This window comes from Petromyzon marinus, unplaced genomic scaffold (assembly GCF_048934315.1).
Source record: "Petromyzon marinus isolate PM22_M1 ecotype Great Lakes invasive population unplaced genomic scaffold, UKy_Petmar_22M1.pri1.0 PM_Scaffold_98, whole genome shotgun sequence".
Classification (NCBI taxonomy): Eukaryota; Metazoa; Chordata; class Hyperoartia; order Petromyzontiformes; family Petromyzontidae; genus Petromyzon; species Petromyzon marinus.
In genome coordinates this window covers 221,241-229,656 of record NW_027423708.1, presented here as the reverse complement: position 1 = coordinate 229,656, position 8,416 = coordinate 221,241, and positions in this window count along the sequence as shown.

Sequence of the window (8,416 nt, the reverse complement as noted above, 5' to 3'; positions counted from 1 at the left end):
CCCAGGTGTCTTTTATACAGGTAACGGGCTGAGATTAGGACCGCCTTTGTCTCCCCGTACACACAACAACAACCGCCATTCGCCACTAAGTGGCGCTGACGTCACCACGACGCTTGTGCCAGGACATGTGCACCTTACACACACACACAAAACAAAGATCCCCCATATAGCCTTAACAGACTTAACAGACTGTAGGGGCAAGTACACACACACACAGGTACACACACACACACTCGTACACACAAACACACTCGTACACACACACACACACAGGTACACACACACACACAGGTACACGCACACAGGTACACGCACACACACAGGTACACACACACACAGGTACACGCACACACATACACACACACAGGTACACACACACACACACAGGTACACGCACACACACAAGTACACACACACACAGGTACACACACACACACAGGTACACACACACACACAAGTACACACACACACACAAGTACACACACACACACAAGTACACACACACACAGGTACACACACACACAGGTACACACACACACAGGTACACACACATACACAGGTACACACACATACACACACAGGTACACACACACACACAGGTACACACACACACAGGTACACACACACACAGGTACACACACACACAGGTACACACACACACACAGGTACACGCACACACATACATACACACAGGTACACACACACAGGTACATACACACACACATACACATACATACACACACAGTTACATACACACACACACACATACATACACACACACACAGGTACACACACACACACACACAGGTACACACACACATACACACACACATACATACACACATACACACACGCAGGTACACACACAGGTACACACACACAGGTACACACACACATACACACACACAGGTACACACACATACATACACACATACACACACACACAGGTACACACACACAGGTACACACACACACAGTGACACACACATACACACAGGTACACACACAGGTATACATACACACATACATACACACAGGTACACATACACACACATACACATACATACACACACATACACACAGGTACACACACACATACATACACACAGGTACATACACACACACATACATACACACAGGTACACACATACATACACACATACATACACACATACACACACAGGTACACATACACACATACATACACACATACACACACAGGTACACATACACACACATACATACACACATACACACACACAGGTACACATACACACACACAGGTACACACACACAGGTACATACACACAGGTACACACACACATACACACAGGTACACACACACACACATACACACAGGTACACACACACACACAGGTACACATACACACATACACACACACAGGTACACACACACAGATACACACACACACATACACACATACACACACACAGGTACATACACACACACACATACACATACATACACACACACAGACACACAGTGACACACACACACACACAGGTACACACACAGGTACACACACATACACACAGACACACACAGATACATACACACATACACACACACAGGTACACACACACACAGGTACACAAACACACACAGTGACACACACATACATACACACACACAGGTAAAGATCCCCCATATAGCCTTAACAGACTGTAGGGGCAAGTGCTGTTAGCGAGCACCTATGAAGGCCGGAACGGTACACGAGGGGGTGGGTGGCCAGCACCACGCCCGACCGCCTTTGTCTCCCTAGTGGCAATGTTTACACACCGCACCAGGTACTCATTTGAGGCTGAGTCGACCTAGGGGAGGCCCGGTACCGGTTCAGATAATCGTCACTGGTGTTGGCCGTGAGCGGGAATCGAACCCGGGTCGCCAGGTTCATAGCGCAGCGTAGCGCTAACCACTACACTATCGCTCCCCACACACACAGGTACACACATACATACACACAGGTACACACAGGTACACATACACACAGGTACACACACATACACACACATACACATACACACACAGGTACACACACACAGGTACACACACACACATACACAGGTACACACACACAGGTACACACACACAGGTACACACACACACATACATACACACAGGTACACATACACACAGGTACACACACATACACACAGGTACACACACACACACAGGTACACACACATACACACACACAGACACACACACAGGTACACACACACACAGGTACACACATACACATACACACACATACGTACACACAGGTACACACACACACGCTGCTACCATCTCCTCTGAGCGTTCCGCTTTCTCTTTAATCTCCTTGATTTTGCCAAACAGCTGCTGGATGGCTCTCTGTGCCTCCTCCAGCGCCTGGGAGAGAGATAACAGAGGGTGAGTGAGTGGGTTAGTGGGTGGGTTAGTGGGTGGGTTAGTGGGTGAGTGGGTGGGTGAGTGGGTGGGTTAGTGAGTGGGTGGGTGGGTGAGTGGGTGGGTGAGTGGGTGGGTGGGTGGGTGAGTGATTGACTGAATGAGTGAGTGAATGAGTGAATGAGTGAGTGAATGAGTGAGTGAATGAGTGAATGAGTAAATGAATGAATGAGTGAATGAATGAGTGAATGAATGAGTGAATGAATGAGTGAATGAGTGAGTGAATGAGTGAGTGAATGAATGAGTGAGTGAATGAGTGAATGAATTAGTGAATGAGTGAGTGAATGAATGAATGAGTGAATGAATGAGTGAATGAGTGAGTGAGTGAATGAGTGAGTGAATGAATGAGTGAATGAATGAGTGAATGAGTGAATGAATGAGTGAATGAATGAGTGAGTGAATGAGTGAATGAATGAGTGAGTGAATGAGTGAGTGAATGAGTGAGTGAATGAATGAGTGAATGAGTGAATGAGTGAGTGAATGAGTGAATGAATGAGTGAGTGAGTGAATGAGTGAGTGAATGAGTGAGTGAATGAGTGAATGAGTGAGTGAATGAGTGAGTGAATGAGTGAGTGAATGAGTGAGTGAATGAGTGAATGAATGAGTGAATGAGTGAGTGAATGAGTGAGTGAATGAGTGAATGAATGAGTGAATGAGTGAATGAATGAGTGAATGAGTGAGTGAATGAATGAGTGAATGAGTGAGTGAGTGAATGAGTGAATGAGTGAGTGAATGAGTGAGTGAATGAGTGAGTGAGTGAGTGAATGAGTGAATGAGTGAGTGAATGAGTGAGTGAATGAATGAATGAGTGAATGAGTGAGTGAGTGAGTGGGTGGGTGAGTGAGTGAGTGAATGAGTGAGTGAATGAGTCCTCACCTGCCGTCCGTCTTGCCCCACGTTGGTTTGACCGCGAACGACAACACGGATCTCCTCATCCAGCCTCCTGAGACGTGGGGACACACGGTGAGAGAGACACGGGGAGAGAGACACGGTGAGAGACACGGGGACACGGGGAGAGAGACACGGGGAGACACGGTGAGAGAGACACGGGGAGAGAGACACGGGGAGAGGGAGACACGGGGAGAGACACGGTGAGAGAGACACGGATCTCCTCATCCAGCCTCCTGAGACGTGGGGACACACGGGGGAGACACGGTGAGAGAGAGACACGGGGAGAGAGACACGGGGAGAGAGACACAGGGACACGGTGAGAGAGACACGGGGAGAGACACGGCGAGAGAGACGGGGAGAGACACGGGGAGAGAGACACGGGGAGAGAGACACGGGGAGAGAGACACGGGGAGAGAGACACGGGGAGAGAGACACAGAGACACGGGGAGAGAGACACGGGGAGAGAGACACGGGGAGAGAGACACAGAGACACGGGGAGAGAGACACGGGGAGAGACACAGAGACACGGTGAGACACGGAGAGAGAGACACGGGGAGAGAGACACGGGGAGAGAGACACGGGGACACGGTGAGAGAAACACAGACAAGGAGAGAGACACGGGGGGAGAGAGACACGGGGAGAGAGACACGGGGAGAGAGACACGGGGGGAGAGACACGGGGAGAGAGACACGGGGAGAGACACGGGGAGAGAGACACGGGGAGAGAGACACGGGGAGATACACGGGGAGAGACACGGGGAGAGAGACACGGGGAGAGAGACACGGGGAGAGAGACACGGGGAGAGAGACACGGGGAGAGAGACACGGGGAGAGAGACACGGGGAGAGAGACACGGGGAGAGAAAGACACGGGGAGAGAGACACGGGGAGAGAGACACGGGGACAGAGACACGGGGAGAGAGACACGGGGAGAGAGACACGGAGACAGAGACACAGAGACACAGGGAGAGAGACACGGGGAGAGAGACACGGGGAGAGAGACACGGGGAGAGAGACACGGGGAGAGAGACACGGAGTCAGAGACACGGGGAGTGAGACACGGAGTCAGAGACACAGAGACACAGGGAGAGAGACACGGGGAGAGAGACACGGGGAGAGAGACACAGCGACACGGGGAGAGAGACACGGGGAGAGAGACACGGGGAGAGAGACATGAAGACTGTGTACATGAGAGACAGATTGTGGCGAATGTGAATTCCTCACCGAATCTTCAGCCGGATTTTGCTGACAACTTCGTCAATGTTAGCGAGGGACTGGCGAGAGACAGAGACACACAGAGAGACACGGGGTGAGACAGACACAGAGAGACACACACAGAGACACACACAGAGACACACACAGAGACACACACAGTGAGACACACACAGAGACACAGAGAGACACAGAGACACACAGAGACACACAGTGAGACACAGAGAGACACACAGAGAGACACAGTGAGACACAGAGAGACATACACAGAGAGACACAGAGAGAGACACACAGTGAGACACAGAGACACACACAGAGAGACACAGAGAGACACAGAGAGACACAGAGACACACAGTGAGACACAGAGAGACACACAGAGAGACACACAGAGAGACACAGAGACACAGAGAGACACACACAGAGAGACACAGAGACACACAGTGAGACAGAGAGAGACACACAGAGAGACACACAGAGACACACACAGAGAGACACAGAGACACACAGAGAGACACAGAGAGACACACAGAGAGACACACAGAGACACACACAGAGAGACACACAGAGACACACACAGAGACACACACAGTGAGACACACACAGTGAGACACACACAGTGAGACAGAGAGACACAGAGAGACACAGAGAGAGACAGAGAGAGACAGAGACACACAGAGAGACACAGAGACACACAGAGAGACATAGAGAGACACAGAGACACACAGAGAGACAGGCACAGAGAGAGACACGGGGTGAGACAGAGAGACACAGAGAGACACAGAGAGACACAGAGAAAGAGACACGGGGTGAGACAGAGAGACACAGAGAGACACAGAGAGACACAGAGAAAGAGACACAGAGAGAGATAGAGAGACACAGAGAGAGACACAGAGAGAGAGACACAGAGAGAGACAGAGAGACACAGAGACACACAGAGAGACACAGAGACACACAGAGAGACACAGAGACACACAGAGACACGGGGTGAGACAGACACAGAGAGAGACACAGAGACACACAGACACACAGAGACACACAGAGACACACAGAGAGACACAGAGACACACAGAGACACGGGGTGAGACAGACACAGAGAGAGACACAGAGACACACAGACACACAGAGACACACAGAGACACAGACAGAGACACACAGAGAGACAGAGACACAGACACACACACAGAGACACACAGAGACACACAGACACACACAGACACACAAAGACACCCAGAAACACACAGACACAGACACACAGAGACAGAGACACACACAGAGACACACACAGAGACACACAGAGACACACAGAGACACACAGAGACACACACAGAGACACACAGAGAGACACACAGAGACACAGAGACACACACAGAGACACACACAGAGACACACACAGAGACACACACAGAGACACACAGAGACACAGAGAGAGACACAGAGGCACAGAGACACACACAGAGACACACACACAGAGACACACACAGAGACACACACAGAGACACAGAGAGAGACACACAGAGACACACAGAGACACACAGAGACAGAGACACACAGAGACACACACAGAGACACACAGAGAGACACACACAGAGACACACAGACACAGACACACAGAGACACACAGAGACACACACAGAGACACACAGAGACACACAGAGACACACACAGAGACACACACAGAGACACACAGAGACACACAGAGACACACAGAGACACAGAGACACAGAGACAGAGACACCCAGACACACAGAGACACAGAGAGACACACACAGAGACACAGAGACACAGAGACACAGAGACACACACAGAGACACACACAGAGACACAGAGACACACACAGAGACACACAGAGACACACAGAGACACACACACAGAGACACACACAGACACACACAGAGACACACAGAGACACACAGAGACACAGACACACAGAGACACACACAGAGACACACAGAGACACACAGAGACACAGAGACACACACAGAGACAGGAGACAGACACACAGAGACACACAGAGACACACACAGAGACACACACAGACACAGAGACACACACAGAGACACACACAGAGGCAGAGACACACACAGAGACAGAGACACACACAGAGACCCACAGAGACACACAGAGACACACACAGAGATACCCAGACACACAGAGACACCCAGACACACAGAGACACACACAGAGACACAGACACACACAGAGACACAGAGACACACACAGAGACACACACAGAGACACACACAGAGACAGAGACACACACAGAGACCCACAGAGACACACAGAGACACACACAGAGACACCCAGACACACAGAGACACAGAGACACACAGAGACACACACACAGAGACACACAGAGACACCCAGACACACAGAGACACACAGAGACACACACACACAAAGACACAGAGAGACACACCCAGAGACACACAGAGACACAGACACACAGAGACACAGAGAGAGACACAGAGAGAGACACACACACAGAGAGACAGAGACACACAGAGACACAGAGACACACAGAGACACACACAGAGACACACACAGAGACACACAGAGACAGAGATACAGAGACACAGAGAGAGACACACACAGACACACAGAGAGACACAGAGACTCACAGAGACACACACACAGAGACAGGAGACGGACTGGAACCCACGCTAGTAGACTGAGGGGAGCGTCTCGATCCCAGCCAGCCTACGGTGATCTCAACCAGTCCCGGGGGCGTCCCCTAGGTCAACTCGGCCTCAAATCAACACGCGGTGCTAACGGCGGCGTAGCGAACGTCGCCCCTGGGGAGACAAAGGCGGCCGGGCGTGGCGCTGGCGACCCCATCCCCCTTCCGCTCGCTAACGGCACCACCCCCGACATTATTTTCGGGGAATCTTTGTCCTTGTCTCTAGTGCCTTGCAAGTTGCGTTGTTGAGTTGCGAATGTTAAACTCAACCAAGCTGAACGTTACCAGCGTGCAAGGCCACATTGCTGCTGCTGCTGCTGCTGCACGGGATCGAAGCCACGACCTCCTGCGTACCGGGCGAAGTAGTCAACATCCCTTGGTTACCAAGTATACAGCAGCAGCAGTAAGCATGGTCAGGGTTGGCATCGAACCTACGACCTCCTGTAGACCAGGCGAGGTGAGTGAGTGGGTGGGTGGGTGAGTGGGTGAGTGGGTGAGTGAGTGGGTGAGTGAGTGAGTGGGTGAGTGGGTGAGTGGGTGAGTGGGTGGGTGGGTGAGTGGGTGAGTGAGTTGGTGAGTGGGTGGGTGAGTGGGTGAGTGGGTGAGTGGGTGAGTGAGTGAGTGAATGAGTGTGTGAGTGGGTGAGTGAGTGGGTGAGTGGGTGACTGAGTGAGTGACTGAGTTGGTGAGTAATTGACTGAGTGGGTGAGTGGGCGAGGTAGTTAACATCTCCCAGCCACCGCTGCGCGTCTTCCGCCCTTGCCCCAGCAGCGCCGTGTGAGGCTACCCGGGGCGGCTTTGTCTGTGCCCTGTCACCTGCTCTGTGGGGAACAAGCTGTTGATGTAGTCCACCACGTTGAAGTCGCGCTGGTCCAGGGGATCCTGGCTAGGGAACACCTGGGCAGAGGGAAAACACACAGACGATGAGAGAGTGGTGGGTGGGTGAGGAGGTGGGTGGGGTGGGTGGGTGAGGGGGTGGGTGGGTGAGTGGGTGGGGGGGTGGGTGAGTGGGTGGGTGAGTGGGTGGGTGGGTGAGGGGGTGGGTGGGTGGGTGAGGGGGTGGGTGGGTGGGTGAGGGGGGGGTGGGTGAGGGGGTGGGTGGGTGGGTGAGGGGGTGGGTGGGTGGGTGGGTGAGGGGGTGGGTGGGTGGGTGAGGGGGTGGGTGGGTGGGGGGGTGGGTGGGTG